General features: G+C 28.4%; 1 long non-coding RNA gene across 1 annotated transcript; it reads left to right on the forward strand.

Moving 5' to 3' along the window:
* The first annotated feature begins 9,188 nt into the window (after nucleotides 1-9,188).
* On the forward strand, nucleotides 9,189-14,386 carry LOC129969637 (uncharacterized). Its single transcript, XR_008784546.1, has 3 exons — nucleotides 9,189-9,309; nucleotides 11,881-12,050; nucleotides 14,191-14,386. It is a non-coding gene; the product is annotated as an uncharacterized LOC129969637 (long non-coding RNA).
* Nucleotides 14,387-15,719: the final 1,333 nt, after the last annotated feature.

Below are 15,719 nucleotides of genomic sequence, written 5' to 3' on the forward strand. Positions count from 1 at the left end.
TTTTTATTTCATGCAGATAAGTGCATAAAAAGAATTTAAAATATTTATCATTTTGATTTTTTATTGATTTAATTTTAGCGACATTATCCTTTATTTTGGTTGATTCGTGAAATTAATGTAAATATCTATATAAATTTTTATAACTTAAAATTTTGAATTCATACAATTTTTATTGTTGTTATCTCATTATTTATGAAATGAAATAATCCTATAACATTTCCAAATAAGTATCTTCTTAATTAGGTGATGATATTTTTTGTTTTGCTTTCGTTTTTATAACTTTCTTCGTTCATTTATATTATTTTTAATTTCTTTTCGCTATCGTTCATTTATGCAAATACTCTGCCAACATCAATGTTAAATATTCTTTTTATATTTGATACACGTTTATTATTCCACTTTTTTTAATTTAAAATATAGTTGCTATAGTTTCCCTTGTCAATGAACTTCCATGTGTGCCCCCTTCGTCGCACGGAAAATATCAAGTCGATAGTCAATTTCACGCCAGGTAGCGGCAAGCATGTCGGCATCCACAGAGCCATTTGCGCACATTATGGCGATTAACAATGCAAGAAACATGAAAGGATGCTTCATCGGAGAACATTATGCTCTTCAGAAAATCAGCAGCATCTTCTATCTTCCTTAGCATATCTGTTGCAAAGGCCATCCTCCTAGGCCTATCGTTCGGTTCCAAAACTTGAACAATTTGAACTTTGTATGCATGCAGTCTTAATTTTTTCTTAATAACCTTGTACACCGTCGAAATTGGCATATCCAATTCTGTTGCCGCTGATCTCACAGATATTCTAGGATTGTGTAAAAATGTCTCTCTGACACGCTCAACATCAAAATCACTTGTGCAAGGACGTCTGGAACGTTTCTTATCTTCGATACTTCCAGAAAATTCTTTTTCCACCGCAAGATGCTGTTTTTGGATGGAGGATCTTTTTGGTAAATTCTTCTGAAATTTCTCTGTGCTTGCACTATTGATTTCATTTCTATGAACCCCCATAAAATCTGTGCTTTCTCTTGTGGTGTATGCATTCTCCTTAATATCCGCTCGAATAAAACATCACATACAAAAGTACTACATAGAACAAACACATCAAAAGTAAACATAACATTGCAATAGTTGCCAAAAACAAAAGAGAGAAAAATGCAATTAATAAGCAGACAATATTTAGAAAAGTACAGATATTTAGACTGAAAAATGAAATTATCTGAAATTAACCACACGCGCAGACGATATTTACAAAAGTAAAAATATTCAAACCTGAAAAGGAAAATATATGAGTTATTCCATCAATAAGTGCCATAAGTGTATTTGTATCTTTATTATTTTATGAGTTATTAAACATCAAAATGGGTCCGGGACTTTATAAACACCCTGTATTTAATGACAACAGTCTTTCTTAAAACATTTTCTAGGTTCATGAAAAGGAAGGAATAAGGTGACATAGCCATTTTATGTCGAATAAAGGCAAGACACATTCTAAATTTTTCCTAATATAATATTTCCTATTGTTATGCACAAAACCAGTCACCTTTGTCGACCAGCTGATTCACAGGTAATATTGGTTATATTAATTATTATTTAAATAGTTTAGATATAACTTCCTGAAGATGATTCCATCATATTATCGGACATCAAAACCGTGTTATCTTACATATGTTGTGTTTTAATATGTACATTAACCTTTCTAATGGAAACAGTCACATGATATTACAACAATATTAAAAATGCAATGCCGGTTTATATATCTTCTTACACTTTCGCGGTACTGAGAGTTTTTTTTTTTTTTTTTTTTTTTTGTCTTATAAGCTAGACAAATCCTTAAATTATACAGATTCCTATTTAACAGAATCCGGCATTTTTAGCTTTTTTATCAATGGAAGAAAATCCTGCTATTAAATATTTGATGAATAATTGTTGGAAATTTGGCAAAAAATTATATTTTAAAAAATTGCCAAAATTTAAGAAAACTTGTACGACTTTTAAATAGTATTATTAAAAAGGGGTTTTTTTAAGTTTTGAAAAGGTCTTGAAATAATTTTTGTGCTATAATATTTCCAGAAGTTATAATATTGCTGAGCTTAATTTTTAATGAATTAACATTATAATTAATATTTTAAATTGTCAAAATTGTATTTTAAATTGTGCCAAATTTGGTATTTGTCAAACGGTTTAGTCTGTCGAGCGCCAAAGCACATATAGACACATTTTTTTTAATTAGTAGTGAAGATGATCTATATAAAATGTTAACATCATCATTATTATTACGATTTCAAATTGTAATTCAAATTTTTCATACGATAACAAAAATTAAGAGATGCGCATAACGCAATAAATAGAATGGGATAAATTTTCGAAAATAGTTCCAGTTAAGATTGTATTAAAACTTGAATTTCAAAAGTTCTGCTCGTTTCAGATCGATTCGTGGATTGAAGGGACTTTAAAAAAGCACAAACAGAAATTTATTTACTGTAGTTATTTTAAAAAATCGCAGAGAGTCAAACAGAAACAATCCAGGCTTTAACATACTACAACAGCACAACACTAACTCACTCATGGAGCCCCGAAAACTAAACTCATGATGCTACGTCGCAAATTGGCTTAGATTCTCGACCAAAATCAGCAGTTACACCTTAATTAAAAACATCGATAATCGTGTGTCACACTTACTGAATGAAAGCACAATAACAACTTTTTCCACCGACGATTGCAGCAAAACTTTTATATATTCTCAGATTTTCTTATATATATATATATATATATATATATATATATATATATATATATATATATATATATATATATATATATATATATATATATATATATATATATATAGAAAAAGTAAAGATCTAGTAATCTCGCCTCGAAGGCAAAATGCATTCAATTTATATAATTCATTTACAAAATATAAACAATACTTCTTTTGTAAAGCTCTTAAAATCGTTACTTTTAAAAGATTTAATTAAATTTTCTTTCACCAATAGTCTCAGTAAACCAACTGGTCGACAAAGGTGGCTAGTTTACAATAAATGAATAAACCTTGGATTTCCATAAAATTGAATTATTTTCTTAAACAACTAGATTTTCAGTACAAGCCATCAATTTTATAAATATATCTTCATTTGTCATTATATATGTACTAAATTAATTCTTGTAGTTTCTTTAATGGAATGTCGGTACTAAATCCTCCTATTCCACGATACAATATATTCTTTTCAATTTAATTAAAGAGTTTGCATTAATGTTGCAACTTTCCAAACTAATTAAATTACAAGAGATGTCGGGAGACAAAATTTAGGTAATTAAATAACAGTCGATTCATTCGGTGATAAAAGAGGAATGGCCGAATAATAATTAAAGTATCTTTTTTATCTTTCTTTTCGGGTTTTCCAGAGCTAATCTAATTAATTTCCAGAAAGACATCATTAAGAATCTCTCAGCGATTCAATCTAAAGTTCAAGATATAATTTTCTGAAAAGTGGAATTGGCGTTCTGAATAATTTTGATATGCTGACCATTGGTTATTTTAAAATGGTATTATAAAACCAAAGTGTTGGATTTAAAATTCCACAAATTCTCTTATGTTCAGTCTCCAACTAGAGAGAATCGCTAGACTGAAAGGGGGATTTAAAATGTTACAAACCCATTTGTCAAAGAAGTAAATTTATAAATTAGAAATTTATTAAAAAACTTATAAAAATTTTAGAACAATAAAATATTAAAGCTATAATATTTTTCGAGCTAAATTATAAAAATCAAATAAATTAGTGAACAATTGTGGTGGAATAAGGATAATTATGAACCGTGCAGTGGAAGCAAGAGGAAGTGTGTTTTCGGGGACATTAATGATCACATTTTATACAAAACACAAAGACAAGACAAGCCATTAACGCGCGTACGTCTTAACAGAACAGCATGTCATCTCATTATCATAACAATCGTACAGCACCATAGTATGCGTACCTAATTAGCCATCTCCATCTATTATCCAAAAGAGAAGATAGAATAATGCAACTGCTACACAATGAATTACTTCTAATGCATTAGAATATTGTTACGAAATTTCCGAGGTTCGTTTGGATAGTGGGAGTTATATGGTGTGGAGAACACTCAATCAGCAGGCGGCAGTAGAAAATGAAACAACGACATTTATTTACACGAAGACACACAGGACAACACAAAGACGACAACTATATACAGCACACAATTATCTTCAGCCGAGACGTGCAGACAACAGCACACAACAGACTCTAATGCAGACCGTAGGGCACAACTTAATTCAGCACTCACTTAACTCCGTCTCTGCTCCGCTAATCTCTGGAAGGCCAGTTCTTGCTATCGATTCCGACTACTCTGCCCTAGCATCTGCGGCCGCTTCCTTTTATAGGTCTCAGGAGGCGGGGCTAGACGCCTCTCAACCAATCAGTAACATTCGAAGCGTATCTCTGTTCCTACTGGACAGATCGGGAAAATTCTCGATGTTTCGGGTACAATCTATTTTGGCGCCAAAGTCGCCAAATTCGTCGCCCAGTTTGTCGCCAAGCGCCGGGACCCTCCGACGCGACACCGGACTCCGTCCAATACCGATGACTGTAAAACATTCTTTCCGATGGTGGAACCAACTATGCTGGGAAGCAGCATTACAGATTCGTAACAATATTATTCATTTAGTTGGTTGTTAAGTTTTATTCCATTGGACATAATATAATTTCTATAAAATAATCATTTTTAATGCTAAATTTGTTTAAAGCTTATTTTTTATAATCTATCATAATAAATAGAACTGAGAAAGTAAAAAGAATTTTATTACTTGAATCATTTTTCCATTGGTATGCAGAGGGAGTTTAGATATTTTTCAAACAATTTCGAGGAAGTCATTAAAATATAACGATTGCCTCTGCATTTGTGATTTCTATGATAAGATTTTTCGTCGAAGTTCCAAGGATATGTATTTCTATTCCGTTTCTACCACTCACCTGAATCCATCACTCGTGATGGATTTGCACTCAGAAAGAACTCTTCAAAGGCACAATAATCCATACGTGAAACACCAGGTGGTTGAGAGGAATATGTTAGAAATGTACAGTGGCTCAAACAATTGAGAGTACACCTTACTTTTACTGAATAAATCCGACTTTCAATGTAAATAACACATTATCGAGAAGAGCAAGAATGTTTCTACTTTTACACATGACAAATGGTTCAATTGAAAGTAAAAATAAAGAACAGTCAATGAAAAACTTCTAAATTGAAATGTTTCAAAAGCATTTAAAATAAATTTACGCAGATTTTTGACTAATGAAATTTTTAAAATATTTCGCATGGAAACAAAGTGTCAATATTTAGTTGGATATTTTTGGGCTTTTATAATGGCCTTTAAACGTCATGGTACCGATTAGACTAATTTTTAGTGATATCCGAAGAAATTTTACCCTATTCTTCTTGCAACACTTGTTTTAAAAGGGTTTTGTTTCTACTTTTGTGTTTTTGAACTATTTCGAATGTGGCCCAGAGATATTCAATGGCATTGATATGGAGTGCGTGTAACTGCTGTTTAATATAAAAAAGACACCACATTTTGAAGTCATGTGCAGTATGCTTGGGGTCGTGGTACTGAAGGAAAATGAAATTTCCATCCAAATCCAAATATTTAGCACTTTTCTTTGGATTACTGTGACCATACGGTTATCCAACTTGATGCAGAAATTTCTCATATCATAGGCAGAAGTGTAAGTGCTGAAACTGTGTGAAATATAATTAAACAAGCTGAATATAAAAGTCGAATTATTAGAGAGAAACCGTTCATCAGCTTACAAATTCTGGAAAAGCGTTTGAAGTTTGCAAAAACTCATCAATTGAAGACCAATAACTTTTGAAGAAAGTTATATTTAGTGATGAAAGAAAAACTCGTCATTTTTGGCAGTGACAGCCGTCGTGCCGTAAAGAGAAAGCCTAATACTGATTTGGATTCAAAAAATTTACGCCCTACAATTAAACATGATGGTGACTCCGTCATGATTTGGGGTTTAATGGCTTCATCTTAGGTAGGAAATTTAGTTCTTATAAATGGCATTATAAACCCCATGGCTTACTTGGATATACTTTGCAACAATCTAAAGGGAAGTGCTAAAAATTTGAGTTTAGATGGAAATTTCGTTTTTCAGTAGGACAATGACCCCAAACAGATTGCACGTAACGTCAAATTGTGGTGTCTTTTTCATTGTAAACAGCAGTTACACACACTACCACAGTTCCCAGACATCAGTGGCATTGAATATATCTGGGCCACACACGTATCAGTGGTCCAAAAATTCATAATTAGAAACAGAACCCATTTAAAACAAGTGTTGCAAGAAGAATGGAGTAAAATATCTTCAGATACCACCAAAAATTGGCCAAATCGGTATCACTATGTTTAAAGGCCATAATAAAAGCCAAAAGACATCCACTAAATACTGACACTTTCTTTCTATTCGAGATATTATAAAAATTTCATTGGTGTATTTTCAATTATTTGAGGCCAAAATCTGCGTATGTTTATTTAAAATGCTTCTGAAACTTTTCAATTTAGAAATTTTTCATTGATTGTCCTTTGTTTTTACTTGAAATTAAACCATTTGTTGTGTTTAAAAATAAAACATGTTTGCTCTTCTCGGTAATGTGTAATTTATATTAAAAGTCGGATTTATCAAGTAAAAGTAAGGTGTACTCTCAGTTATTCGAGCCACTGTATATGTGCAATGCTTATATCAGTTTCTATCTTTTCAATGACTACTGTAGTAGTTTTCGAATTATGACTTGAAAAATTGTCTTAATAAAGCTACAATCCTCGAAAGTTAAAGGAAAGTTTGGATAAAGAAATAGAATTTTTTCTGTAAATATCAAAAATAAAACTTTTTCTTGATAGTACATTTAGTTGATTTTAGGATTTTTTTTTCACTCTTTTTATTTTAAATTTTTCACTGTGGGAAAACCTTATGATAATCATAAACTCCTTACAGTAACCTACATTACATTGATGGAACCAGTTTGATACATTTTCCTCTTCATTTTTCGAAAACAAATGGGCCCTATTTTTATTGCACACATATAGGTAAACCCTTGTTTCATCAAGTATTTACGATGCATTTCCACTTCTCTCCTGTTAGGTAATTTTCATACAGAATTTTACAAGCTGATATGCGTTGAAATAGATGTTTCTACAAAAGCTAGAGGGTATCAATCTTTTTTTAATCTTGGTTTATTATTTTATTTATTGTTATTATAAATGTAAGTTTAAAGATTTTACAACTGATTTGGCTAATTTTCTCTCAGTCCTAGCAATTTTATTTTGTTAATATTTGAAATAGTACGTACCTTTTTTTAAATGTTTATTTTGAATCTTCTTCCCATGTATAAGGAATCATTTTTCTGTTTAACAATATTTTTTTATTTTGGACTCAAAAATTTCAATACCATGCATTTCACAACATTTATAAATGACCGAATAAAAATATTTTTCTTCAGAACACAAAAAATCAAATCTTTCAATCCACAGATTGTTTAAATTCGACATTCTGAAAGAAAAATAAATTTAAAAGAAGCAGACGATATTTCTTATTTCAAATAACAAGCTGTTGCCAGAAATTTTTTATTTCAAAATGTTTGCTTTTGTTTTATTCTCTTATCGAAATAATTCTTTAAAAAATCCATAATTATTCTCTGTGCATATAAAAATAAATAAATAATATTATTTGTTTTATATGTACAGAGTGCATTCACAATATTATTTAAATAAAAATAATTTAAATAATTTTTAACATGTTGATTACATTAAAAATAAATTAAAATGTGAAACTAAATAATCAACTATGAAAAAAGCAGCCTCATAATATGTAACACCTGAGGTCACAAAATACCAAAATCCGCCTCTGTTCACATTTCACAGAAAGAATTATGCTAAAATTAATGCAGTTTACCATAGTTTTTTTTTTTTTATTTCACACAAAAAATCCTGGAATTTATAGTAATTCTAATACATTATTATGATCAAAATTTCCAGAATGCTTCCTTTAAAATACATCTATAATAGTTATAGACTGCAACCTTTTATCAAACGTTTTTACAACTTCTATATTCTGGAAAAGGTCAGAAATTTATTTCATTTTATCGTCTGAAAATAAATTTATTTTAATAAGATAAGAATATCAACTCGGTTCATTTTCCGAAATAGCGAATGTTGTTGAGTAAAGAGCATGAATTAAATTTTGTTTTTGCAATTATATTTCTGCTATAAGCAAGTTTAAAATGTTTTCACTGTAATGAAGCTTGGATAGACAGGACAATTTGCACTTGGATCTGTACAGACACAACTGAACAATTAAGTGAATGGCGCTTTAAATTTGAAGCAAGATCAGAAAAACTGCATCAAAATCGCGCAAATATATAAGTAATGTTGACTGTTTTCTTTGATTATGATTATCATTCATATTATTTTTTTTATTTGATGATGTTATGCATTATGAATTCTTACCAGAAAATCAAAAAAGATTATTGTTTGAATGTTTCGCCCCTTTTGAGTGAAGCAATTCGTCGAAAACAACCTGATGTGACGAGTGAAATGAATATTTTCTGTTGTTTTTTAAAAATACTGTTTTGTTGCTGAAAATTCATGTTTCTTATACCCGAATAAGGCTATTTAAAGTAGTGCAATTCGCAAATTTTTAACTAAAAATTCATCAAATATGAACCCACAAGCTCTGTATTCATATGATATAACATCTTGTGACTATTCCTTATTATCACTGTTGAAATTATCCCTTCGTTTGCTCCATGTTAAGTCCATTAATTCGACAAAATAAAATTTGTACCTAATCCTGAAGGATTAACACAAAAAGGAATTCGCCAAATGCTCCGATGTTTCAACTAGAGATTAAAAATTATTAATTAGTATTAAATATAAAATTTATTAATTGTAATTAATACTTAATTTACTAATTTTAGTAACGTGTGATTGAATCAATTTATCTATTTCAGCTTACTTCTTAAATTTGATTTTTTTTCAAAACTTTTATTTAATTTCTTTTTGTTAAGTAAACCATTTTCCGAAAAATTTGAATTAAAAATATATGTCATTTCTTTAAAATGTTTACTTTAGTTCTATATTCTACCAATAGATGGCACCATCAGTAAACAGAATATATGCAGTCATGTCACAAGCAATTAAAAATGAAGCAAGCTTTCCAGTGAAGTCACCGCTCTGATAAATTTCAGTGATATGCAATTCAATGATACGATAATTCCAAAAATAAACGGTTCGTTCACTTTTCAACCCATTCACAGATCGTATCGATTGTTACTTAATATCGTGATCCAAAACCTGTAATCTAAATATCACCAGTAAGATCGTATCAAGGATTTGAATCACACCCCTCTTGAGTATTGATCATTGGTATTTGTGACTTTTTGATATTGGTTATATAATTACCACTCGTAAAATATTCGTCATCCGTAGTTTCAACCAGCTCTGACTAATCAAAACAATAATTCCGTACTCTCTACGCGGATAATAAATCAAACAAAAACTGTTTTGCTGAGTATTGTGAATTGCTTACTAAAAGTTGAAAGAGGAAATCATGATACAGTGCGCGCGATTTTAGATCAAGGAGCAATGAATAATTATATGACTGCTGACTGTGTCAGACTTCAGACTCACGACTTAATTTAAAAAGATAGAAAACTAATTTGACAGTCTGTGGTATCGGAAATACATGCACAACAATTAAACATGTTGCTAATGCTACTATTCCTAACTTAGGGAAATTTTGTAAAAGAGTTGGATGGGTTTTTTTATTATTATTATTATATCTAAAATTACGGATTTCATGCCATCAAACACGTTAAAAATTAATATGGCAGAGTTAAAATATATAAAACTCGCAGATGAAAACTTTAATTTACCAGGTCGTGTAGATTTGCTTTTAAGCGCCGAAATATTTTATGAATTGTTACATCCAGGTCTGATTTGTCCAGCTAATAATAATATAATTTTCCAAAATAGTGTTTTTGGATACGTAGTTAGTGGAAGGGTTCCCGTTGAAATTCAGGGAAGTGTACATTATGGCTTCATTGAAAATAATGTTGCTTTAAATGAAACTATGGAGAAGTTCTGGGAATTAGAAAATGTGCATTATTAATTTCTATTACCATTTATCTACCATTTTTATGTGAACTATAGCAATGGGCATTAGGAAGAAGAATTGAACTTTATTTGGGGGAAAACAAACTGGTCAGAGTAGTTAAAGTGAAAACTCAAAATTGAAATTTACAAACGGCCCGTTTCACAAGTTTGTATTCTACCTAATAATGTGTAATCTTATATTAGTGTTTCTTTTGAGTTATTTATTGTTATTGTATTGTGTCTATTTTCTATTTACATTTGAAATAGCTGTATGATTTAATGGTTGAATGTAAACATTACAACGTGGGGCGGAATGTTCCGTAACCAATGACAAGCGCTGTTGCAGCAGCGCCATCTACAAGTACCAGTGTAATGTTTGAGCCCCATGGTCTTAGTATCATGTTTTATATTTTAAAAAGTGTGAATATCAAATAAACAGAGTTGAAAAATTACAGTTCTTGAGAATGAGTTTGTGATTATTATTATCGTCTTCAAACGATATATTGTATTCAATATACTGAATAATATTTTAGAAGCAGAAATTTTGCAGGCACGTTTTATTTGTCATTTAAATATTTGTTAGTAAAAACTGTCAAAGAATGATTCCTATGTATTTAATTTTTAACCGCTTTTTACTTCCTTTTTTATTTATGTTCAAATTTAATTTTAAGACATAATTTCAGCATGCAAAAAAAGAATTATTTCTTTGCATATCACAAGTGGTGTTTAGCTTACATTACCACTCTATTAAAGGTCAATTAGGGAGGGGGAGGGGGGAAATTGAGATTGCATTGGGAAACCTTAGTGCTCAAACAGAGATGAAAGCTTCTCTGACATGAAAAATTTCCTTAGCTGGCATTAGTTATTTCCTGGATGAATATGAATTTATAGAAATATTAGATTGTCTATATATGTATAAACCAAATAAATACTAATATTCATGCTCAGGACAAAGTTGGGATCCTGCAATTTCACAGTCTTTATACAGCCTCCATCCCTTTTCCCAGTTTTGAATCTACTTATCTTTTACTTTATCCTCATTTGATTAATATCAATTGATTTTCATATCAAAAACAGTTTCTTTAAATTATATGCTGCATTCAATATTCATGCTGTAACCTCTATGACCTTACCTCAAGGATATAATCATAAATTCCTCTCAAATTTTCTGTGCTATTATGATTGTAAATTAATCATTTTAAGGATTTAAAGTATACCTATCCAGGGCTTGATTAAACCTCTTACTAAAGTCTCGTGGCCTTTTTCTCCCTTCCTAGTTTTTAAAATAAAATTTAGTCTAAAGATTTAAATTCAGAGGAATAAAAAATTTGAGGAATCATCAAAATCTTAAGATTGAATTTTATTGATGATTGCTAAATTTCTTACACTTTTACTTGGCATGTAGAGAAATAATAATGTGTTTGGTCCCACAATGTATTTTACTGAAAATTACTTTTTACTTTATTTTAGTTTTTGGCATTTGTTGTTGTAAATATATATCTGAAACTTTTTGTAAAAAAACTGTCAATGTTATTTCCCTGTGAAGTTGCATCATTGTTATCAAATGAATTTATTTGCTAAATCATTCTGCAGTGAAATTTTTTTGATAAGGCCTACACATAGAAATTCAGTGATTTGAAATATTTTAATATTTCATTATTAATCTGTTTAAATGCAAATAATAAATTATTTCATTATTCTTTAGGTACAAAAATGTAATACATCAAAAAATTAGCAGCAATCATCCTCCTCAAGATTGAAGCAGGCTGCATATGGTGGTATATTTTGAAAGTGTTGAAAACTATTTGTAGCAAGAAGTGAAATATTTGAACAATTTCCTGCATATACTTAAAGAACATAAAGGATATGGCAAATGTAATGTTATTCTGTTTTTGTTGTTCTGTTTGTTAGAGTACTAAGTACATTCTTATCAAAATTGTTGTAATTTATTTCATTCTTAATGACTTATATTTTTAACTTCATGAAGTTTAATAATTATTGAGAATGTTTTAAATTCTATGATGTTTTAATTAAATAATAAATAAATTTAAACACAGTCATATGTAATTTTATTAACTATTTTTAAATTATATTATTGTTTAGAAAATGTACATTTAATTATTTTGTGTATAGCATTCAATCTTGTTTTGTCCTCTTTTTCACTATTGCTATCTCTTTTTCTTGAATATCTAAATCAAAATTTTAGGATTTAAAAAATATTTAAAATAATGACATTTTTAAATAACTGTCTCTTTAATTATCTATGTCAATTTCTATTCATCATAGGAACTATTTCTTAAGCTTTATACTATGTTTCTTCATGCATTCATATGACTTCTTCATATATATTTATTCAATTTCAGTTTAAAAAGCTTATTATTTAGCAGAAAGAGCTTATTATTATGAGAAGAAAAATTGCATTCTTGTCTGCATTGCATTCTAGTCTCTGTTTCCATGTCATAAAAAGCAAATGCTTAAAAGAACCTCTAATCTTAATCATGTTATAAAAACAATTTCCAAATTGAAACCAAACAAAATTGTCACATTTCAGTCTGTTTTAACTGTTATCACATTATTCAATGATGCATTAGCATTTTGAATTTCTTCTTTTTAAAAAAGGAAAAGCTATGATTTATTTATTGAATTTTTAATTGATCAAATTCAGTTAAAACATAAAACTTACTTGTATTCTATGATTTAATTGTTTCATAGAATAATGAGTTGTATTCTGTTAAAATGTAAAATGCTCAACATATTTTATGCTACTTCTTAGTATTAGCAATTATATATTTATGTAAGGATAGTTTTTCATAATATTCCAATTTCAAAGCACTGTAAAATCTGGGATTTGAAAAATGTGTGAAATGTATTGCCAAAAAAAAAATGTGTATTAAAAATAGTGCTCTATTCATTATCTAGTAACCTTGTTAATAATCTGTGCTGTAAAAAATATTTTTTTTTTTTTTTTTTTTTTTTTTTTTTGGATAAGTAACATTTTAAATGTTGCCAGGCAACATATAAAGTTAGATAGTGTCATATTCTGTTAAATCGTTTATTTTATTTTTTAATTATTATTGAAAAATTTAATCATTAAACAATTAATATGTGTAGTTTTTAACTTATTTCATTGCTTGCTGATTTTTATTAATTATTTCATGAATCAATTGAATTATGCATTTTAAATGGGAATATACATATATATAATTTTGTTTCATTTAACTTTCTTTGAATGGTAGGTATGACAATGAGAAAATATTTATTTTTAACATTTTATTTTAAAATTATATATTTATTCGTGCACTAAGGGGCATAGTATATGGGATCATCATCTGTGTTTAAAAAATGCTTTTATTTCTGAATATGCAAATTTTATTTTAATTACATAAAAATTTACTGTTAGTGATTAATTTTGTTAAAATTCTTAGTACAAAGCAATATTTCTTTTATAGTAAAAATTGCACAATTTTCTTTCCAAGGTAACATGTTTGTAAGTAAACAATATTGTACTATTTTTTATTATACATAAATTCTTTGTTTAAGTTATACAGCTTATCACAAAAATAAAATTTTAATATTCTGAAAATAAAAGCATTAAATATCCAGTACTTATATTAAAAATTTCCATTGAACTTTTGAGTTCTTTGATACTTTCAAATTATTTCTTAATATTTTTCATTTATTCATTTATAAAATTTCACATATATAAAATTCATATATAAAATTTTCACACAAGAACATTAATAAAGAATATATTATTAGTATTTTATTTTTAAAAAATTATGTAATATGAAATTTTAAAAAAAAAATCCTTCTTGTGCATGATAGTTTGCAAGATCCTATCTTCAAAAATGTATTTGATTCTTTTAGTTGAAAATGCATACGTATTCATTCAAATACATATAGTTACCATAGGATACCAATTGCTTTATACAGAAATAATTTTTTTAAACAATTTTCTAAATAAATATTAATTTTTCTGCTATGCAATTATTTTAAATGTGCCCTTTTCCTTCAGGATAAACTCCAGAAAGAAAGTACAATTAGTTTGAAGATGGAACTCATCTGAAGAAGTGCAATCAAAGCAGCCATGGCAGGCAGAAGGAGATTATTATTAATTATTATGCTGCATTATAGCTGTTTTACTTTATCACACAGTAAATTATGATAATGGCATTAAATAAAATAACACAACTGTTGTGTGGTAATACTAATACCATTTCTGATGTCTATTTTTTTTATCATTTTTTAATGAAATGACTCATTTTCTAAATAGAAAAAAGGATGGACAAAAATTTTTATTTCAGTCATTATTTGGGTTTTTTGTTGAATTCTGGATAGAACTTATAAAAAATATTGCAGTTTGTAGAATCTTTATAAACAAAAAATCAAATACTATTGACCGATTCTGTCATCACAGAATTATCTTATGAGGCCCAAAACTACCTTCCAAAAACCAACTTGGTTCTTGCATTTCTTTTCATTTCAATAAGATTTTCAAAAATGCTTTTTTAATTTAGTATGCAGCAATGTTTTTTATTGTTTTATTTAATTTAAAACAGTTTCATTTTTATGAAATATTTTAATCATAAATTTTGCCACTATTAAAGTTATTTTGAATTTTTTTTTTTTTAAAGGACGCTTTCTTTTAATATTTATTCTCATGTAAATTTTTTCTTTTGTTTTCAGATTTTTATATATAAAAATAATAATAAAAGTAAAGGAATGTGATGGCATTTAAAATTCTTATTACTCTATTTATGATTATAATGTTTTTGCTTTATATGTATATTGGAGATTCTCAATTCATAAGAGTTCATATAGATACAGGTCTGATACTTCTTGATAAAAATTCTTGGTTTTTAATTGTAATTAACAGAAAATTATTGAATGATAAAAAAATTATCTTTGATTTTGATTATTCATGAATTAATTATAAGCATTTGCATTGCCAAAATCAATGCTTTGATAAATTTTAGAATTATATAATTGATGTTATACTCGATTTTTTACATTTTAACCCTGTCATTCCTAAGATCATTGAAATTCAGATCCTTAACATGCTGGAATGCCTTTCTTTTTCAAAAATAAGAAAATTTCTATTATCTACCTCAAAATCTGCAATAACAGCCCATTTTATTAAGAGGGTTGATATACAAAAGTCAACCTAGCTTACTTACTAGCTCTTAATGAAATGTGTATTTGGACATCTTTTGAGAGTTCTCAGAAAATTTCCCTGTTCTCTAAATATGTCTTGGTGAGCTAATAAAACAGAGCCCGTGCTTTCAATATTCAGTCAGTCACGCTTAATAAAAGGGTGGAGGAATTTATATAGCCCTTTAATATTGATAGTTAAATGTTTATAATTTGTATATAGAACATTTAATAGTTTCAAATTTGTAGCTTATGTAGATATAATATTTACTATTTTACATTAGACAATTTGAATTTAAGTATCATGATTCATAATATGGTTTAAAAAATCATAATTATAAGAATGTGAAATCTTATTTATGGGCAGTCTTTTAGAATGTGGAAGAAAACTAT

The sequence above is a fragment of the Argiope bruennichi genome, chromosome 5 (genome assembly GCF_947563725.1).
Source record: "Argiope bruennichi chromosome 5, qqArgBrue1.1, whole genome shotgun sequence".
NCBI lineage: Eukaryota > Metazoa > Arthropoda > Arachnida > Araneae > Araneidae > Argiope > Argiope bruennichi.